Genomic DNA, 21,726 nt, shown 5'->3' with positions numbered 1-21,726 from the left:
TCTGTTGGCGCGGAAATCTCATCACAGATTGTCGAGCTCCTGTGTTCAATGAAGAAGAGAGCAGCTACTTGCTTAGCTGAAGGTCTCTTGCGCCTCTAGTGGTTGGAGGCAAAATTACACCTTTGGTTGCGACAATCTGCTGCTTCAAAAGCAGTGAAGCCAACGATTAAAAACTAGATATTGATTGAAAATTATTTCGCGGGCCGCCAGTTTCCCATCCCCGGTGTAGATGAACACTGCTGATATGACACAACCCAGTCTCACAGCAGGAAGTTTCGTGACTATTTCACGGACTGCTGTGAGTCTGAGTTGTAAGACAGAATACTTCTGCTGTCATTAGAGCAAAAGTGGGACAAACAAAAATAAAGTTCTGAAAGTCATGGACAAAGATTCACCTTTTCACTTAAACTGTTATGCTGACATCATTCTTTGTAATAAATCATTCAATATTGCATTCTAATCAAATGCAAAATAGAGGCCTCCTCATGAGTGTTCTCAGACTTTTGGACCTCACTGTATGTTACATGTTCTTTAAAAAGGCCTCCACCTAAATCTGAGTTCATCCTCCTGGTGCAGTTTTTCTCCTTTCTCTCAAACACCCTTGTTTTCTCCCACAGTAGTACCTACATTGTCTACCAGTGGGAACCTGTCAGTGTAAACCTCATTCATACTGTGGTTGTTTCAGTGTAAAAGAATGAGCCTATGCAGGTAGCAAGCTGAGAAGGAGAGAGAATGTGGGCGAATCATGTTACCATGTGTGCTGAGCTGTCAAATATCGATACCTGAATTATCCACCAGCGTTGGATTGTGAAACACCGGCTGTATTGTACGTTTTTCCAGACGATGAGGAGCACTTTTACAGTAATCCACCTACATGTCATGTCTTGTGCATATTTTCAGGAAAGGGTGCGTGGCCCATCATTATGCAGACACAGCTCAGGAGTTCAGTCAACTAATATCACAGCAACTTTATTCAGCCAACGCCTGTTGTTTAGTATAACAGCATCTTACCAAACAGCTTGATGAAAGGCCTAGGTGCAGCTGAGGCAGCCTTGTGAAATGAAAACTAGAGGGCTACTTTAAGAGCCTGTCTTTACTGGGAACTAACTGATGTCATCTGGGAATTTTTCTTTGAAAGTGCAACATTAATGACGTAAAGTATCCTGTCCTCAAAATTCTAATGAAACAATAAAGACTTACAATAAAGCCAATAAAGTTCAGGCCAAGGGAAATGGAGCTGGTTAAAGACTCTGCCCTACATGACTTGGATTGCTGACCTGTAGCTGATATGTGAGGTCCAGGCTTGTTAGAGTAACCGCTGTAGCTCTGGCTTGAATCTAACTCACTAATCAGACTAAGACTGTGCTATAAACAGGAACATACAACACAATCAGGGTCTGTTTTCTCAGTCCAACATTTCTCTGGCCCATTGAAGTGTACACAAAAGCCACAAGGGCTTTCTGAAGTTGGACTGAAGACAAAACAAGAATAATTAATGAACTACTTCTTGATTCTGCACAACCTCCTTTCCCACCAAACTGCTGTGTAAAACATGCCAGACTGCAGTATGTCATATCATCATCAAGCTCTTAATATTCCAGCATTCAACAGTCTCAGAATCAAAGGCTGACATGAGAGAGCTCATTTCATCCTTTTATGTCTTTATGGTGTCTGAACAGGGTCCCAGCACAAACGTGTGTTATCACAACAGATAAATATTGTCATCAGGCAGCTTTTCCCTCCAACACACTTTCTGATTCTGTAAACAGTCTGGTAAGAAAAACAGAAAGCAGCTTGATGAATGTGCACAAGGACTTAGAGAGAATACCAGGACCAGCTGCACTAAGAGACCATGCCAGTCTGCTAAAAGATTAGAAACTCTGCACTTGTAACCTTGTTCTGTTGCTGCTGCACATCTTCTTGGTCATCTTTCAGAATTCCCGAATCTTAATTTTAATCGAAGCATTTTAATTCAGACTGACAGTGTGTTCAGGTTAGTCCAAACTTGTCTTTGATTCCTCTCCTTTAATGCAGTACATGTAGAGTTGTGCATTAAAACCCATGTGGAGGATACAAGTTGTGCTGGGGAGTAGAAAACCTTTACTGGTGTGGTCTGCCCTTTTAATTAACTTTTACTTACCACCTTAACACCCTCTGTTCTTCGACTCTCATGAAAACTGTTCAAACTCCAACACACAAACAGAGAAGCTGCTGCATTCATCTTGGATGATTTTATTTTTACTTTAAGAAAACACTGCAATTATTGCAACTATTATAGAAACAAACTCAAAATTCTTCATAAATATATGAAAAATAAAAAATCACATTCCTTAACAGTGCAAATAATTTAGTTTAAAGAGATTTTATTTACGTCTACTTATCACTGCACTGCCATGCTACCTCGTTAACAGCTCATCCACTTGTCCTATTGTACTTCTTGACCGTACACGTCAGGATCTCCAGCCATTTGTGCTGTAATTCCAATGGGGTCAGTTTTTATGTTTCAACTGTTGCCAGGTCAACTACAAAGCCTGTGAGAGACCTGGTATTCAGAGAAGTCTCTGTAGCATAGCATCACCAGACCAATGGCTTGAAAAAAAATGAACAGAAATATTCAAAGGTGATAGCAGTCCTTTTTTGTAATCCCATAACTAATCATGTTGTGTATGTATGACCTTACATAACCTTGACTAATTGGTGGGTGATAAACCAAACACTTGGGACAGACAGTTGCCAGCAACACCTATTTTTTAATGTTTAGTAGGAAGGGCAGATATTCCACAGAGGTTCCTGAAAAGCGTAAGATGTATAGGACAGGATTCTGTGTGTGTCTGTGTGCATGGCTGCTGCAAGTCATCCCCCGGATGTGTTTACATTGTGTCATGTGTGTTTCTTGTTGCAGATACATGAAGACCAGAAAGAGGCCATCCTTGTTCAGGAATCAATGTTTGTAGATGTCCAGGCCCTACCTGGGAATTGCAGCCCAGCCCAGGGGAACACCAAAAAAGTCAGACAAAAGTGAAACAGAAGAGCGAGGAGAAGAGATTAGACTGTAGATTTTGGGTGAGGGGTTATGTTCACTAAAGTCTGAGCTCTCTACTGAACAGAGCTTTCATGAGGCATCCAGGTGTGAACTGCTTCCATTGGTCCTGTGAAACAATCACCCGCCTGCATCACCAAGATGGGATCTCATGTGGTACTAAAGTAAATGACGATGCTTCAACTTTCGTCAGCTCAAATAAACTCAGTATTCAATTTGTAAAGTTTCCATGTATCAAGTTCAAGTGCAGAGGATTACAGACTTAAGAATGCAAATAGACAGAAAGCTCATCAGGGAAACAGGTGGGTCCCTATTTTGCTTTCAGCAGTTGTGTTAATATGTTTGTTTTCTGAAATAGCATGACTGTGTGTAATTAACAGATGACTTGTCTGTAGAGTCTGTGCTAAATGTGCCACATGTGCGATGGGTAAGAATAGTTTGGAGCACTCGACCGTCTTCAGTTTTGAACATGATTTTTTTCTTTTTGTCAGATTGAGTACACCCTTTGTAAAATCTGAAGCACTGGAGCTGTGTGAGTGAACCGTCTGTTGATAGATCTTTGTATTTTGCCTGCATGTGTCTAGAAGCCAGACACATGCCTGGAGCCTGAAGGACATCCAAGCTTTGTGGACCGACTTGCAAACATCCATTCAGCTGAACTGTACATGTGTGCTTTTCTACTTAGTTTTGTTTTTTACTTAAGAAGAATAAATAAAAATAGATTTAGCGAAAGTAACCCACACTTTCCAGGACAGTTGTAATATTACCTTTGAGAAACCAGATGAAAAAATAAATCCCACATTTAAACGTTTAGAGTTTTTACAAATGGATGAAGTGATGGAAGTAGCCAATTAAGTGTTATTGTGTTGCATCTATTGCATTTAGTCTCTCGAGCTCGACCTTGATTCAGTGTTGAAAATCCAAAAAGAGCACAAATTCCAAGGGGAGTGAACATTTTTATGCACTGTGGACTGCATTGGAATTTAGGTTGTTGACATGTTGATATCTTCCAAAATTTAGAAAACATATTCAACTTCTTTTTAAAAACTTTTTTCCTCCAGTCCTTACATCATTGCAAGCTGCTAATTGTGTAATGTAAAGGGGAAAAGTGACCAAGGAGTAAACTATATTTAAATAGCTCCATCTTTAGGTAAAATATTCAGATTCAATCTCCACAGAAAATGTAGTTTTTAACTTCTTTATTACCTTCTGTATACATTTGTTTGCCCTTTTTTTTTTTTTTTTTAAAGCCAAACAATCTTTCAAACAGTTGAACAGGTGAAAGGAATTTAGCTGTGTCTATGAATAAACATGCAGCCTGTCAACCAAAGATGCATTTCTGTTGCTTTAGATGATAGCGATGGAGGGATGAGTGAGGTCAATGCGTTTTCAAGGGCATAAAAGAGGACAGAGATCCACGTCATGGGAATGGTAAACTTTTCAGATCATGAGCCTGTGGTCCCAAAAGTTGACAAACAACAATGACAAGTTCCAATGTTTTTTTTTTTATTTCGAATATTTACATGTGTTGTAAAGGCCTCTGGCAGCCTCTCAGTGCAGACAGAGGAGTCAGCATCATCATACAGTATGCACAAGTCCTTAAAAATAACAGCAAAGCCTATTTAACATCGGCACGTGGAAATCAGATGAGAACAATGGGAGAGAAAAGTATAAAAAGCAGGGAGGGTCGGAGGAAGGGAGGAGAGAGCCTGCATGATCTTTTTAAGGTGAATGTGTTTCATCAAACAAGAGCCTTAGATTGTTTGAAAGCCATCCAATTCAAATTCAGCATTCATTCTTGGCCTGGAAAATGAAGCCAGAGGTTAACCAATATGGCCAAATCATCTACACTTTGATCTATCAAACACATCATAGTCATTTTATTGCAGGCTGTATCTCACCTTTACAAATATGCTGTCATGCCTGATTTTTCATGGGATTAAAACTAACGTTTGTGTTTGTACCATACAGCCCTGCTTTTACATTTTGTGTCGACTCTGTGCTGTAGCCTGATGTGCGCCTCTCCAGAAAAGTAACTGAAAGTCCTGACAACACACCGCAACAACTGTGACTGATCCAACTGGTGTTAAAGTAATGTATCGTGTTTGCACAGCACGCCAATTTGTGCAAAGATAATGCTTCTATAAAACAATGTAAGAAGCTGGAATTACACCTCTCCTCTTCTGTATGAGAACACAAGAACTGAGGTTATTTTCTTGTTTTCGCTGCTTTACTAATTGGTTTATGGACTCAGTTGGTTCTGACAGCTTTTCTCATTTCTGTAATGCAGTCCTTTTGGTAAAACAACAACAACAAAAACAACAAAAACACATTTATTAACTCCAACTCCAACACAATCCCATATACTCCCATGCCAATATGCCCAACTTTACAGCAGAAATAAAAGTTGTTCAAGCCTGATGACCTCATTGCCCTGTTCATAACAACGACACAGGGGATGATTTTTGTTTTATAACTCACTTGTGTAAATGTACATTATGTAAAATTCAGAGCACATTTCATGGCTCAAAGTGGCTTGCATGGCCTACCTCAGCTCCAGTCATGCTCCACCTCCCCATTCATTTTTGGATTTAGTTAGGCAGAGTCAGCCATTGCCTAGATGACGACGGCTGCAGCCACCACACAGAGCTTCAAGACCGCTGTTCAGGAAATCCATGGGTGACGCCACCGAGGGTTCATCCACCTCTCTATACAGTTTATGCTGCAGCGGCTTAGATGGTGTAATTTTAGAGCAACACAGACACAGCAGCGCTCGAGTTTAAATGCTCACAGCAGCACAGACCACTTGGTTTCAGTGTAGATTCAACACAGGAGCATATAAATCAAGCTTCAGTCAAGACAAGCTTCACAACAGTATAAGCAAACTGTAAATGTGTCTTAACCCTGAACTGAACCAAGAAGTTCGTAGGGAATTTGGGAAATACGTTTGTTTCTTGCTTGCCTTTGCTTCCTTTGTCAGTTTGACTTCTCTAAATGTGAACACCTCAACCATCAAAAGAAGACCACGCTTGAGTCAGCGAGCTTCCCGATTTGTCACAAAAGACGACACACAAGGAAAATAGCGTCAAGAAGAGCAAGAGGGTCGAATCCCTTTTGTCCCACACTAAATTATTTCTTTTTATCTTTGTACAAGATTGAACGGGCGACAAAATGAGGTGCAAGAGGAAAAGAAAGTAATGCAGTTAAGAAATGAAAGAGGAAAAATGAAGTTTAAAAGAAGGATTACTGAAAGGCAAAATAAAAGAAGAATGAACTAAATAAAAGTGACAACTAAAGTGCAATAGGAAGGAAAATGCAATATACAGGAAAGTGGTAGAAGGAAAAGAAGAACAAGGGGTGATGGCTGAGAGACAGAGGGAGAGAGAAGTAAACAATTAGAGCAAAGTAACAGAAAAAAAAACAGCAGATGTTAAGAATCTAGGTGACATAAAGGGAAGCAGTGGGAAAAAGAGGACACCAGTCAATACAGGACAAAGGAAAACAAGAGACCAAGCAGACAGATAACCTCAGACAGGAAGAAGAACTTAATGGAGTTCGGTATCTTCAAAGGTAAGTTCACATCATCAACAGCTGTGAAACTCCATCTGTGCCTACCTTATTTTTCACTTGTATTACTTTTAAAACACACTGAAAACATCCGGAGAACTTTAAAACCATCTTTACTACTTACAAACAGTAATATACTTTCCTACAAATGCAGTTTCACTCATCAGCTTCATTTCAATGTCATGTTTTTTTACAGGTTTTGGGTTGTTCACACAAAAAGGGAACAATTGTAAAATCTTTGAGAGTTCAGTCATGAACTCTAAAAAAAAACTTCCTCATACTTCTTGTTGTAGAATATCGATGTTTACTTTTTTTTGTCAACTTCAAACAACAGGGTTCATCTGTGTAATGCTTTTAGCAGAAGTTTGTAGTTTTTTAGAACACACCAATGGTTTTGTCAGTAGCAGCAGTTTCACGACTTAACTTATTACATCTTTCAAATTTCAGCGCACTGAAGTTCCCTCAACAAATGGCTGCTTCCATGAATGGAAATTATTCTAAAACGCATTATTTAAGATTGACACTTGGAAGAAATGTGACCTGCGACTAAAACACTACGCATGTAAGTGTAGCTATTGTGGCCAACTCTTTTGCTGGTTAACAACTATAACAGTTCTACAGCAGCAATAATATGAACAACAGTAAAAGTTAAAATAAAGTGGCAAGGAAATAAGAAGGACAGGCATGGGGTTTTTCTTTTGGCAACAAATAACTCCTATGCTTGTAAAAGACAAAGACAGCTTTTCAGAGGGCATTGGATGGGTGTCAGGAGTCATCACATAAAATATATTGAGTCATTTGATATATATTGTATTAAAGTCTGCCATCCTTTTCAAACAGGTTTGGTCTTTTTGTTGTTGAATCAGTGCTTGTTTATTTGGTAAATAGTCAACATTGGGTTCAGTGTTTTGCCCCAGGACACTTCGGCATGCCGAAGGGTCGGGGATTGAACCGCTAACCTTTTGATCAGTGGACAACCCACTCTACCACTTGAGCCACAGCTGTTTGTTGTAGAGTTATTTGTAGTAAAACTCAACGTGCTATGTGTCCATAACTCTTTCTGATCTAAAATGCACAAGTATTCATTTTAAATACAAATCAAGCCTTTTTCAACTGACTATACAACTTGTTAAGATCATGTCAGTAGGTGTATTATTCAAACCAGTTTATAACTGCAGTGCTTACTCAACTGAAATAATTATTAAAAGCACAGTAAGACTCTAATGCACCTCATTATGAATAACAAGTGAGCACATTTTGGGTTCAAACCTCAGTTAATCATATCTGATGTTACAGTATGAAGTTTACATCATTTAGATGATGTGACCAAAACAGGTCTAATAACGTTGTCGTCCTATTCTGAGAGATGTTGTGTTTGGCCGAGTTACCACGTTTTCTTGCTGATATTGTTCGCCATGGCCATGAACATGCTGGTGAAGTCAGCAGAGGTGGAAAGCAGAGACCCACTCATCAAGTCAGGTATGCGGCAGCCCCCCATCAGAGCATTTATGGAGGATCTAACGGCGACTACAACATCAGTTCCAGGTTGCAGATGGATCCTCCAAGTGCTGGAACATCTCTTCAAGTGGGCTAGGATGAACTTCAAGCCAGCCAAGTCCAGGTCTCTGGTGGTGAAGAAAGGGAAGGTTGTGGACCAGTTCCGCTTCTCACTAGGAGGCATCCAGATACCATCTGTTAAAGAGAAGCCAGTCAAGAGTCTGGGCAAGATCTATGACTGCATCCTGAAAGACACCGCAGCCCTCCAAGCAACCACCGACCAGTTGGGAACCTGGCTAACAGCAGTGGACAAGTCAGGAGGGCCAGATAGGTTTAAAGCTTGGATCTACCAGCATGGCATCTTGCCCCGACTGCTTTGGCCACTGCTGGTCTATGATGTGCCGATTACCACCATCGAGTGCTTCAAGAGGAAAGTCAGCAGTTTCCTACGTAAGCGGCTAGGCCTACCACAAAGCCTGAGTAGCATCGCCTTGTACGGGAGGAAGAACAAGCTGAAACTCCCCCTCAGTTGCCTGATGGGGGAGTTTATGGTAACCCGAGCAAGAGAGGTGCTACTCTACACAGATGTCAAGGTCTCCTCGACAGGCATAGAAGCCAAAACCGGCAGGAAGTGGAAGGCACAACAAGCAGTCAACCAGCTTGAGTCACGGCTGCAACACAGTGGGCGCAGTGGCATCTGGATGGGCAGACCTCGGGAGCAATCCAAGACCTCATTGTAACAAGGCCCGAGGAAAGGAAAGGTGCCAGCTGATCCAAGAGGGAAGCAGGAGTGAAGGAAGCCCGCTGCAGTANAGTCCAAACTTGTCTTTGATTCCTCTCCTTTAATGCAGTACATGTAGAGTTGTGCATTAAAACCCATGTGGAGGATACAAGTTGTGCTGGGGAGTAGAAAACCTTTACTGGTGTGGTCTGCCCTTTTAATTAACTTTTACTTACCACCTTAACACCCTCTGTTCTTCGACTCTCATGAAAACTGTTCAAACTCCAACACACAAACAGAGAAGCTGTTGCATTCGTCTTGGATGATTTTATTTTCACTTTAAGAAAACACTGCAATTATTGCAACTATTATAGAAACAAACTCAAAATTCTTCATAAATATATGAAAAATAAAAAATCACACTCCTTATCAGTGCAAATAATTTAAAGAGATTTTATTTACGTCTACTTATCACTGCACTGCCATGCTACCTCGTTAACAGCTCATCCACTTGTCCTATTGTACTTCTTGACCGTACACCTCAGGATCTCCAGCCATTTGTGCTGTAATTCCAATGGGGTCAGTTTTTATGTTTCAACTGTTGCCAGGTCAACTACAAAGCCTGTGAGAGACCTGGTATTCAGAGAAGTCTCTGTAGCATAGCATCACCAGACCAATGGCTTGAAAAAAAACAGAAATATTCAAAGGTGATAGCAGTCCTTTTTTGTAATCCCATAACTAATCATGTTGTGTATGTATGACCTTACAGAACCTTGACTAATTGGTGGGTGATAAACCAAACACTTGGGACAGACAGTTGCCAGCAACACCTATTTTTTAATGTTTAGTAGGAAGGGCAGATATTCCACAGAGGTTCCTGAAAAGCGTAAGATGTATAGGACAGGATTCTGTGTGTGTCTGTGTGCATGGCTGCTGCAAGTCATCCCCCGGATGTGTTTACATTGTGTCATGTGTGTTTCTTGTTGCAGATACATGAAGACCAGAAAGAGGCCATCCTTGCTCAGGAATCAATGTTTGTTGATGTCCAGGCCCTACCTGGGAATTGCAGCCCAGCCCAGGGGAACACCAAAAAAGTCAGACAAAAGTGAAACAGAAGAGCGAGGAGAAGAGATTAGACTGTAGATTTTGGGTGAGGGGTTATGTTCATTAAATTCTGAGCTCTCTACTGAACAGAGCTTTCATGAGGCATCCAGGTGTGAACTGCTTCCATTGGTCCTGTGAAACAATCACCCGCCTGCATCACCAAGATGGGATCTCATGTGGTACTAAAGTAAATGACGATGCTTCAACTTTCGTCAGCTCAAATAAACTCAGTATTCAATTTGTAAAGTTTCCATGTATCAAGTTCAAGTGCAGAGGATTACAGACTTAAGAATGCAAATAGACAAAAAGCTCATCAGGGAAACAGGTGGGTCCCTATTTTGCTTTCAGCAGTTGTGTTAATATGTTTGTTTTCTGAAATAGCATGACTGTGTGTAATTAACAGATGACTTGTCTGTAGAGTCTGTGCCACATGTGACACATGTGCGATGGGTAAGAATAGTTTGGAGCACTCGACCGTCTTCAGTTTTGAACATGATTTTTTTCTTTTTGTCAGATTGAGTACACCCTTTGTAAAATCTGAAGCACTGGAGCTGTGTGAGTGAACCGTCTGTTGATAGATCTTTGTATTTTGCCTGCATGTGTCTAGAAGCCAGACACATGCCTGGAGCCTGAAGGACATCCAAGCTTTGTGGACCGACTTGCAAACATCCATTCAGCTGAACTGTACATGTGTGCTTTTCTACTTAGTTTTGTTTTTTACTTAAGAAGAATAAATAAAAATAGATTTAGCGAAAGTAACCCACACTTTCCAGGACAGTTGTAATATTACCTTTGAGAAACCAGATGAAAAAATAAATCCCACATTTAAACGTTTAGAGTTTTTACAAATGGATGAAGTGATGGAAGTAGCCAATTAAGTGTTATTGTGTTGCATCTATTGCATTTAGTCTCTCGAGCTCGACCTTGATTCAGTGTTGAAAATCCAAAAAGAGCACAAATTCCAAGGGGAGTGAACATTTTTATGCACTGTGGACTGCATTGGAATTTAGGTTGTTGACATGTTGATATCTTCCAAAATTTAGAAAACATATTCAACTTCTTTTTAAAAACTTTTTTCCTCCAGTCCTTACATCATTGCAAGCTGCTAATTGTGTAATGTAAAGGGGAAAAGTGACCAAGGAGTAAACTATATTTAAATAGCTCCATCTTTAGGTAAAATATTCAGATTCAATCTCCACAGAAAATGTAGTTTTTAACTTCTTTATTACCTTCTGTATACATTTGTTTGCCCTTTTTTTTTTTTTTTTTAAAGCCAAACAATCTTTCAAACAGTTGAACAGGTGAAAGGAATTTAGCTGTGTCTATGAATAAACATGCAGCCTGTCAACCAAAGATGCATTTCTGTTGCTTTAGATGATAGCGATGGAGGGATGAGTGAGGTCAATGCGTTTTCAAGGGCATAAAAGAGGACAGAGATCCACGTCATGGGAATGGTAAACTTTTCAGATCATGAGCCTGTGGTCCCAAAAGTTGACAAACAACAATGACAAGTTCCAATGTTTTTTTTTTTATTTCGAATATTTACATGTGTTGTAAAGGCCTCTGGCAGCCTCTCAGTGCAGACAGAGGAGTCAGCATCATCATACAGTATGCACAAGTCCTTAAAAATAACAGCAAAGCCTATTTAACATCGGCACGTGGAAATCAGATGAGAACAATGGGAGAGAAAAGTATAAAAAGCAGGGAGGGTCGGAGGAAGGGAGGAGAGAGCCTGCATGATCTTTTTAAGGTGAATGTGTTTCATCAAACAAGAGCCTTAGATTGTTTGAAAGCCATCCAATTCAAATTCAGCATTCATTCTTGGCCTGGAAAATGAAGCCAGAGGTTAACCAATATGGCCAAATCATCTACACTTTGATCTATCAAACACATCATAGTCATTTTATTGCAGGCTGTATCTCACCTTTACAAATATGCTGTCATGCCTGATTTTTCATGGGATTAAAACTAACGTTTGTGTTTGTACCATACAGCCCTGCTTTTACATTTTGTGTCGACTCTGTGCTGTAGCCTGATGTGCGCCTCTCCAGAAAAGTAACTGAAAGTCCTGACAACACACCGCAACAACTGTGACTGATCCAACTGGTGTTAAAGTAATGTATCGTGTTTGCACAGCACGCCAATTTGTGCAAAGATAATGCTTCTATAAAACAATGTAAGAAGCTGGAATTACACCTCTCCTCTTCTGTATGAGAACACAAGAACTGAGGTTATTTTCTTGTTTTCGCTGCTTTACTAATTGGTTTATGGACTCAGTTGGTTCTGACAGCTTTTCTCATTTCTGTAATGCAGTCCTTTTGGTAAAACAACAACAACAAAAACAACAAAAACACATTTATTAACTCCAACTCCAACACAATCCCATATACTCCCATGCCAATATGCCCAACTTTACAGCAGAAATAAAAGTTGTTCAAGCCTGATGACCTCATTGCCCTGTTCATAACAACGACACAGGGGATGATTTTTGTTTTATAACTCACTTGTGTAAATGTACATTATGTAAAATTCAGAGCACATTTCATGGCTCAAAGTGGCTTGCATGGCCTACCTCAGCTCCAGTCATGCTCCACCTCCCCATTCATTTTTGGATTTAGTTAGGCAGAGTCAGCCATTGCCTAGATGACGACGGCTGCAGCCACCACACAGAGCTTCAAGACCGCTGTTCAGGAAATCCATGGGTGACGCCACCGAGGGTTCATCCACCTCTCTATACAGTTTATGCTGCAGCGGCTTAGATGGTGTAATTTTAGAGCAACACAGACACAGCAGCGCTCGAGTTTAAATGCTCACAGCAGCACAGACCACTTGGTTTCAGTGTAGATTCAACACAGGAGCATATAAATCAAGCTTCAGTCAAGACAAGCTTCACAACAGTATAAGCAAACTGTAAATGTGTCTTAACCCTGAACTGAACCAAGAAGTTCGTAGGGAATTTGGGAAATACGTTTGTTTCTTGCTTGCCTTTGCTTCCTTTGTCAGTTTGACTTCTCTAAATGTGAACACCTCAACCATCAAAAGAAGACCACGCTTGAGTCAGCGAGCTTCCCGATTTGTCACAAAAGACGACACACAAGGAAAATAGCGTCAAGAAGAGCAAGAGGGTCGAATCCCTTTTGTCCCACACTAAATTATTTCTTTTTATCTTTGTACAAGATTGAACGGGCGACAAAATGAGGTGCAAGAGGAAAAGAAAGTAATGCAGTTAAGAAATGAAAGAGGAAAAATGAAGTTTAAAAGAAGGATTACTGAAAGGCAAAATAAAAGAAGAATGAACTAAATAAAAGTGACAACTAAAGTGCAATAGGAAGGAAAATGCAATATACAGGAAAGTGGTAGAAGGAAAAGAAGAACAAGGGGTGATGGCTGAGAGACAGAGGGAGAGAGAAGTAAACAATTAGAGCAAAGTAACAGAAAAAAAAACAGCAGATGTTAAGAATCTAGGTGACATAAAGGGAAGCAGTGGGAAAAAGAGGACACCAGTCAATACAGGACAAAGGAAAACAAGAGACCAAGCAGACAGATAACCTCAGACAGGAAGAAGAACTTAATGGAGTTCGGTATCTTCAAAGGTAAGTTCACATCATCAACAGCTGTGAAACTCCATCTGTGCCTACCTTATTTTTCACTTGTATTACTTTTAAAACACACTGAAAACATCCGGAGAACTTTAAAACCATCTTTACTACTTACAAACAGTAATATACTTTCCTACAAATGCAGTTTCACTCATCAGCTTCATTTCAATGTCATGTTTTTTTACAGGTTTTGGGTTGTTCACACAAAAAGGGAACAATTGTAAAATCTTTGAGAGTTCAGTCATGAACTCTAAAAAAAAACTTCCTCATACTTCTTGTTGTAGAATATCGATGTTTACTTTTTTTTGTCAACTTCAAACAACAGGGTTCATCTGTGTAATGCTTTTAGCAGAAGTTTGTAGTTTTTTAGAACACACCAATGGTTTTGTCAGTAGCAGCAGTTTCACGACTTAACTTATTACATCTTTCAAATTTCAGCGCACTGAAGTTCCCTCAACAAATGGCTGCTTCCATGGATGGAAATTATTCTAAAACGCATTATTTAAGAATGACACTTGGAAGAAATGTGACCTGCGACTAAAACACTACGCATGTAAGTGTAGCTATTGTAGGCAACTTTTGTGCTGGTTAACAACTATAACAGTTCTACAGCAGCAATAATATGAACAACAGTAAAAGTTAAAATAAAGTGGCAAGGAAATAAGAAGGACAGGCATGGGGTTTTTCTTTTGGCAACAAATAACTCCTATGCTTGTAAAAGACAAAGACAGCTTTTCAGAGGGCATTGGATGGGTGTCAGGAGTCATCACATAAAATATATTGAGTCATTTGATATATATTGTATTAAAGTCTGCCATCCTTTTCAAACAGGTTTGGTCTTTTTGTTGTTGAATCAGTGCTTGTTTATTTGGTAAATAGTCAACATTGGGTTCAGTGTTTTGCCCCAGGACACTTCGGCATGCCGAAGGGTCGGGGATTGAACCGCTAACCTTTTGATCAGTGGACAACCCACTCTACCACTTGAGCCACAGCTGTTTGTTGTAGAGTTATTTGTAGTAAAACTCAACGTGCTATGTGTCCATAACTCTTTCTGATCTAAAATGCACAAGTATTCATTTTAAATACAAATCAAGCCTTTTTCAACTGACTATACAACTTGTTAAGATCATGTCAGTAGGTGTATTATTCAAACCAGTTTATAACTGCAGTGCTTACTCAACTGAAATAATTATTAAAAGCACAGTAAGACTCTAATGCACCTCATTATGAATAACAAGTGAGCACATTTTGGGTTCAAACCTCAGTTAATCATATCTGATGTTACAGTATGAAGTTTACATCATTTAGATGATGTGACCAAAACAGGTCTAATAACGTGGTCATCCTATTCTGAGAGATGTTGTGTTTGGCCGAGTTACCACGTTTTCTTGCTGATATTGTTCGCCATGGCCATGAACATGCTGGTGAAGTCAGCAGAGGTGGAAAGCAGAGACCCACTCATCAAGTCAGGTATGCGGCAGCCCCCCATCAGAGCATTTATGGAGGATCTAACGGCGACTACAACATCAGTTCCAGGTTGCAGATGGATCCTCCAAGTGCTGGAACATCTCTTCAAGTGGGCTAGGATGAACTTCAAGCCAGCCAAGTCCAGGTCTCTGGTGGTGAAGAAAGGGAAGGTTGTGGACCAGTTCCGCTTCTCACTAGGAGGCATCCAGATACCATCTGTTAAAGAGAAGCCAGTCAAGAGTCTGGGCAAGATCTATGACTGCATCCTGAAAGACACCGCAGCCCTCCAAGCAACCACCGACCGGTTGGGAACCTGGCTAACAGCAGTGGACAAGTCAGGAGGGCCAGATAGGTTTAAAGCTTGGATCTACCAGCATGGCATCTTGCCCCGACTGCTTTGGCCACTGCTGGTCTATGATGTGCCGATTACCACCATCGAGTGCTTCAAGAGGAAAGTCAGCAGTTTCCTACGTAAGCGGCTAGGCCTACCACAAAGCCTGAGTAGCATCGCCTTGTACGGGAGGAAGAACAAGCTGAAACTCCCCCTCAGTTGCCTGATGGGGGAGTTTATGGTAACCCGAGCAAGAGAGGTGCTACTCTACACAGATGTCAAGGTCTCCTCGACAGGCATAGAAGCCAAAACCGGCAGGAAGTGGAAGGCACAACAAGCAGTCAACCAGCTTGAGTCACGGCTGCAACACAGTGGGCGCAGTGGCATCTGGATGGGCAGACCTCGGGAGCAATCCAAGACCTCATTGTAACAAGGCCCGAGGAAAGGAAAGGTGCCAGCTGATCCAAGAGGGAAGCAGGAGTGAAGGAAGCCCGCTGCAGTAGGACGGTGGGGATGTAGCAGTAGAACGGAGGACATTGTGGACAGAGCTGTGGAAGTCTGTGCCACTCCGGATCAAATTCTTAATCCAGTCTGTCTACTATGCTCTCTCTAACCCAGCCAACCTCTTCCGCTGGGGCCTAACCAACAGTCCACGGTGCCACACTGCCAGTAAGGAGGATCACTGGAGCACATCTTGAGCTGTTGTCCAAGAGCACTGGGAGATGGGCGCTACCACTGGCGCCATGACCAAGTGCTGAAGGTCATCGCAGAGGTCATCAGCACAGGGATCACTAACAGCAGACATTGCCTTTGTAAAAGTCGGGGAGAAGCCATACCAGTGAATGAACCAACCTGGGGGCTGCTCGCAACATCATGGGACTGGCAGTTGAAGGTTGACCTAGGGAGACAGCTCAAATTCCCAGAAGACATTGCAGCGACCACATTCAGGCCAGACATCATCCTGGTGTCTAAAACATCAAGGCAAGTGGTCCTGCTGGAATTGACTGTTCCCTGGGAAGACTGGATAGAGGAGGACTTTGAAAGGAAGAGGGCCAAGTATGAGGAGCTGGCAGGCAAATGCCGAAGCAAGGGGTGTAGGACCTGGTGCAACCCCATCGAGGTGGGTTGCAGAGGATTCTTTGGCCAGTCTCTCATCAGGGCCCTCAAGATGCTCTGGGTGAAGGGACCGCACACTAGAAAAGCCATCAGGAACATCACAGATGCTGCTGAAAAGGTGTCAAGATAGCTGTTGGTCAAGCAGGGTGATCAGTGGACCACACAAGGTACTCAGACACAAGTTGGGTCCTGATCAACCCTGGCTGGATCGTCTGGGGGAGGGTGTATGATGTTGTGAGACCAGAAACACCCAATGGTCCCAGGATACATCACTGAAGAGGTGTCTGAGTTGCACAAGAAGTGTATGTAAAGAACTGTTAAATACACTTCATTTAGTAAGAAACCAATATTCTAATTGTCTTTCAGTGAAATATTGTAGTGGTGGCTATACTTGTATAACAGTAAAATATTTGGTCATTGTATTTAATGGTACAACTTCATTTTAACTGTCGAATATGTCCAACATTATTTTAAAAATTTTAATCTCAAATCATTGAGAGCCTTCTACTCAACCATCTCTGATTCGCTTAAAACCTTTTCATCATAAACTAAGGACATTTTATTTTTATTTTATATCAATATTTTAATAGCAAGTACTTTCCAAGATGTATATATATATTTTTAAATTGCCTGTTGACCTGCTTCCAGTGCATTTGCACATTGTAATTGGAGGCCATTTTTACATAACAATATCTCATGAACTATTAAAGGTAAAAGCCTGAAATTCTCACTGTCATGATCATCGTGGAAACTGTTTGATAGGATCAAAACAGATTCTCTTGCTCTTTGTTCCACTGGGAATAAACTTGGCCTTCAAGACAAATGTCACAAGCTGGGCTATGTGTGGAAAGTTAAGTGTATGAAATGAATGAAAAATACTTTATTCATCCCAGAAGGGAAATTCAATTGAACATGTGTATATGTAGAAACTGCTAAGAGCTTACCTTCAAGCATCTCTTTTAAAAAGTATAGGAATTTGGTAAGTATAATAGGTCACAGTTGGATCTCTTTCTCCAGCCTGACAAAGTGGGGTTGGAAAATAAAACTTGTGCCGATATTAATAAACAAACAAATGAAAGAATGGCTTATATAAATATAATACAAGAATAGATATTAATATGTTAATTCATAGTTTTGATGCCTTCAGTGTGAATCTACAATTTTCATAGCCATGAAAGTAAAGAAAACTCTTTGAATGAGAAGGTGTGTCCAAACTTTGGTCAGTACTGTATATATTCATATATATTATTGGAGGACCATTTTAAAACTCCAGAACTCTGTTTTACTTAGTTTTGTCTATGTAGCAATATTTTTGTTTTTGTGGTAAAACTTGTCATACTTGCTCAATCAACGGCAACAAAAATAACTTATTCCATATATTTTGTCTTGTCTTGTACTGTGACATACAACTACACATGGTTCAGTAAATATTACGAATTGACTTCTGGATTATTATTAGTTTTCCTAATATATGTCATAAAAGGGGACTTGTCAAGACTATTTAATCTCTTAGTTTAATTCTACAGATTCTAAATCAATGGCACAATGAGATCAAACTGAAAATTTCAGGCTAGGACATTATGTCATGTTCATGTTTGCACATTGTATGTCTCGACTTTCCTGTTTTATTTTGAAATCATCGTGTTTCTGTTGCATTTTTACTTCCTGCACCTGTCTTGTCACACCTGTTCCCTGATTACCTCCCCGCACCTGTTTCCCATCTACCCTCATTACCTTGTGTATATTACCCTGTGTGTCTCACTGTCTTGTCGCCAGTTCGTTGCACTTCACAGTCCTCGTACCAGCGTTAATCATAGTCAAGTCACAGCCTGTTTGTTCTCGACCTTGTTTTTGCTTTTCGACCTTGCCTCTTGCCTGACGTTTTTGGATACCTTTGTCTGTTGATCACGACCCTGATTCTGTTTTTGGATTTTGCCTTTGCCTGCTGTTTTTCGGATGCCTTTGCCTGAGTGACTGTCTACCTGTGTACCGAACCCTGCCTGCCATTAAACCTGCCTTTTTGCCTGAACCGTTCTGAGTCCAGCATTTGTGTCCACCTGTCTGTCAAGTGAGTTCATGACACATCGTTGGTCAAACATAGCCTCAAATTGCTGAAAGTGGGTTGACAAGAGATTAAAAATATATATGCTGTATATCTTTGCAAGTGTTTGATATGTCTAGCTAGAATTTTTTATTTTTTTTTTAAGTATAAATATTCAGGCAAATCAGAGATGGTTGAGCAGAAATGTAATGAGTTGAGAAGGAATGACCCATTACTATTCGTTATTCTGTGTGGCCTAAGACGATCTGTTAGTTAGTAATGTGAGTCAATTAGCACAGAAGGTTCAGGTTTGTTTTATTCAGGAGAGTCTAACATTATGTCAGTGAAGCGCAATGACAGCTTCTGTGCTAATAACAAGCTAATTATCACCAGGCTTTGTGAGGTGATCTTTGGAGAGTCCAATTTCACATAGTTAGGAGAGGAAAGCTCTTAGCTTTTTCTAGAACTTCTATTTTCATCGAATTCACCACATTTTTTTTTTTTTTTTTTTTACACATTTTATATGTTATTGGAAAAAAAGTTATTTCCTTGAAACGGCATCTTAAGGTGGAGGTAAATATTTGTCATTGGAATCTGTTCATATGCAGTATGTTGAAAAATGAATCCACCTGAGCTGCTGTGCATGAACTGAAAGACTGTCTTGCATGTGTCATAATAAACTATGGAATTTGTTGGTCGAGCAATTTCTGCCACGATACAACTTTCTTCAGCTATATGTACGACAGAAACAATCCAAACATGACATTCCTACAGTGCACTGTCGCTTATCTTTTGGGATTTGTTTTTAATTTGACATTGAAATATCAAATTTAAAAGATTTTGCACTACAGAGGGTTCTCAGTTGACAACAATCTCTGCCACCGTATGTTGACCACATTTAAAGTCCTGTAAAGCAGCAGATCATCTGATGAGCTCCAGCTTTCCCAAACATGGCTGCTGTCAGCTGCAGTGATCTTCTGTGTGTGTAAAAGTTGTCAGTTTAAGACGCGTTTTGGCAACAGTCTGCTGTTTTTACTCTCTCCCCATGGCTCTGGCAGTACCCTGCTGTTTTAGTATCTTCCCGTAGCTCGGACAGCGTGTCAAGTCTGTCTCTCTGCTGCATGTTTTAAAGTTTGGCCTGTGTGAGTGCATGAGCGTGTGCATGTCTCCGACTCCCTGCTGTTTCATTGCCCTCCTGTGCTGTTTTCCAGTTCAGTCGGTCCACAGCTACCTCTCCCTCTTCCTCTGTCCATCTCTTCTTCCACGGTTTCTCACACCTAAAATACAGAGGAAGGGATTATAAACAGTAGAAATGAAAAAAAAACAAAAACGACTTTGAAGAAACATCTGTAGTAATCAATCACAATCATGGGTTAATGTAAAAGAGACATTTTTATAATCATAACAGTTTTTTGAGAAAAAACAAAGCATTACCACATAACTTAAAATAATATCTGAGCATTTTTGTTCTGTCTTGAGCTGCATCTCTACCAACAGTCAAGCTATGTCCATCTTCCATCCATTATCTATACACCACTTAATCCTCACTAGGGGCTGGAGCCTAGCTCTGCTGACTCAGGGTGAAGGCAGGGGACACCCTGGACAGGTAACCAGTCTATCACAGGGCTACACTTAGAGACAGACAACCAAGCACACTCACATTCACACCTACGGACAATTTAGAATCACCAATTAACCTCTACATGTTTTTGGACTGTGGCAGGAAGCCGGAAAACCCAGAGAGAACCCACGCTGCACGGAGAGAACATGCAAACTCCATGCAGAAAGATCCCGGGTGTCCTCACCGGGACGTGAACCGGTGACCTTCTTGCTGCGAGGCAACAGTGCTTTTATTGTTTTTTTAAATATTAAATTCAATTCAGCTGTATTTATACAGCGCAGTTCACATATATGTCATTGCAGCGCTTAGCATTATTTGGTGAAGAACATTTAAAGTGCTGTTTTAGAATTAAAATAGTTCTAGAATCCTTCTCATAAATGAGCTCCACCTATACTAAGACATTTCAAAGCAGAATTGGTTTCTTAGTTGTGAAGTCACATGGTTCGTACTATCGGTACCTTACTACGTTAAGCGCTGTGAGATGACATATGTTGTGAATTTGCACTAAATAAAACTAAATTGAATTAAATTGGGGCTGCACGGTGGTTCGGTAGTTATCACCACCGCTGTTAGTGTTGTCTGTCTCTCTGTGTATCCCTGTGATAGACTGGTGACCTGTCCAGGTGAACCTGCCTTCACCCTGAGTCATCTGGGATAGACTCCAGCCCCCCCGTGACCCCAATGAGGATTAATTGGTGTATAGATAATGGATGAATTGAACTGAATAGACCTCGTGAAGAATCAGGGAAGAACAGGTGACTTGTAACATCCAGTCAGCAAGTGTTTGTGAATTAAACGCCTCACTCCATGAAACCCTGGCTCTGACCATCATTCAGCGACACATTGTAACCTGGACACCATGCCTTAACAGGTTCTCTGTCTTGTCTTCTTTCCATCTCTATGAAATCTCCTTGGATTCCCTCATTTTCATTTACATAATTTTGTGTGTACAAGCTGCACACATTTCAAATGTTGTTCTGTTAAAAAAACCAAACAAACAAAAAAAGGAAATTATTTGTGACTTTATTCTGTCTCCTTGTACACACTTGGACCAGAAGCTAAATCCTCTCAGGCTCTTTTATTGGACCAAAACAGAGACAGTTTGTCATTGAAATACTTTCACCCTGCTCACTGCCTCATGGACTTTTGCATGGCCACTTTCCAGCCCTGACCCCCCAGTGAAGTTTTCCTAGCCTTCAGTGTCAAATGCGTCTGTTATTTCTTGTCCACTGCTAATTCAGTCTGTTCTTGTGTTTCTGTTTAGTGTATTCCCGTAGCTTTATTATACTTATCTCTCTTCAGCTGTAGCTCTGTTTGTAGTTCAGCGAGTGATGTCTCCTGTCTTAGTTTATGTATTTTTTGTTTCCTTTGTCTCTCTTTGAGTTTCATGTTTTGGTTTTCTGTGGTCACTTTCTGTTAACTGGTCTTTAGTTCGGTTTGCTGAGTTGCTTGTTCTCCGTACCTCAGGGTCTCAGTTCTGTACTTTCACTTCTTATCAGCAGCAATGTTGTGTAATGTAAACTCTATTTTGCTGTAGAGTTTGCACCTTGAAACAGATGTTTTAATTTTATCACCTCCTCCCCAGGGTTGCAAGGAGGCTCGGTGGTTAGCACCGTTGCCTC

General features: G+C 40.6%; 1 pseudogene; it reads left to right on the top strand.

Moving 5' to 3' along the window:
• The first annotated feature begins 12,572 nt into the window (after positions 1 to 12,572).
• LOC103372839 (uncharacterized) lies at positions 12,573 to 16,635 on the top strand (annotated as a pseudogene).
• The last annotated feature ends 5,091 nt before the right edge of the window (positions 16,636 to 21,726 follow it).

This window comes from Stegastes partitus, unplaced genomic scaffold (assembly GCF_000690725.1).
Source record: "Stegastes partitus isolate 25-593 unplaced genomic scaffold, Stegastes_partitus-1.0.2 Scaffold1841, whole genome shotgun sequence".
Lineage (NCBI taxonomy): Eukaryota > Metazoa > Chordata > Actinopteri > Pomacentridae > Stegastes > Stegastes partitus.
Note: the sequence above shows the minus strand (reverse complement) of the source record. Positions and strands in the feature narration are given on the sequence as shown.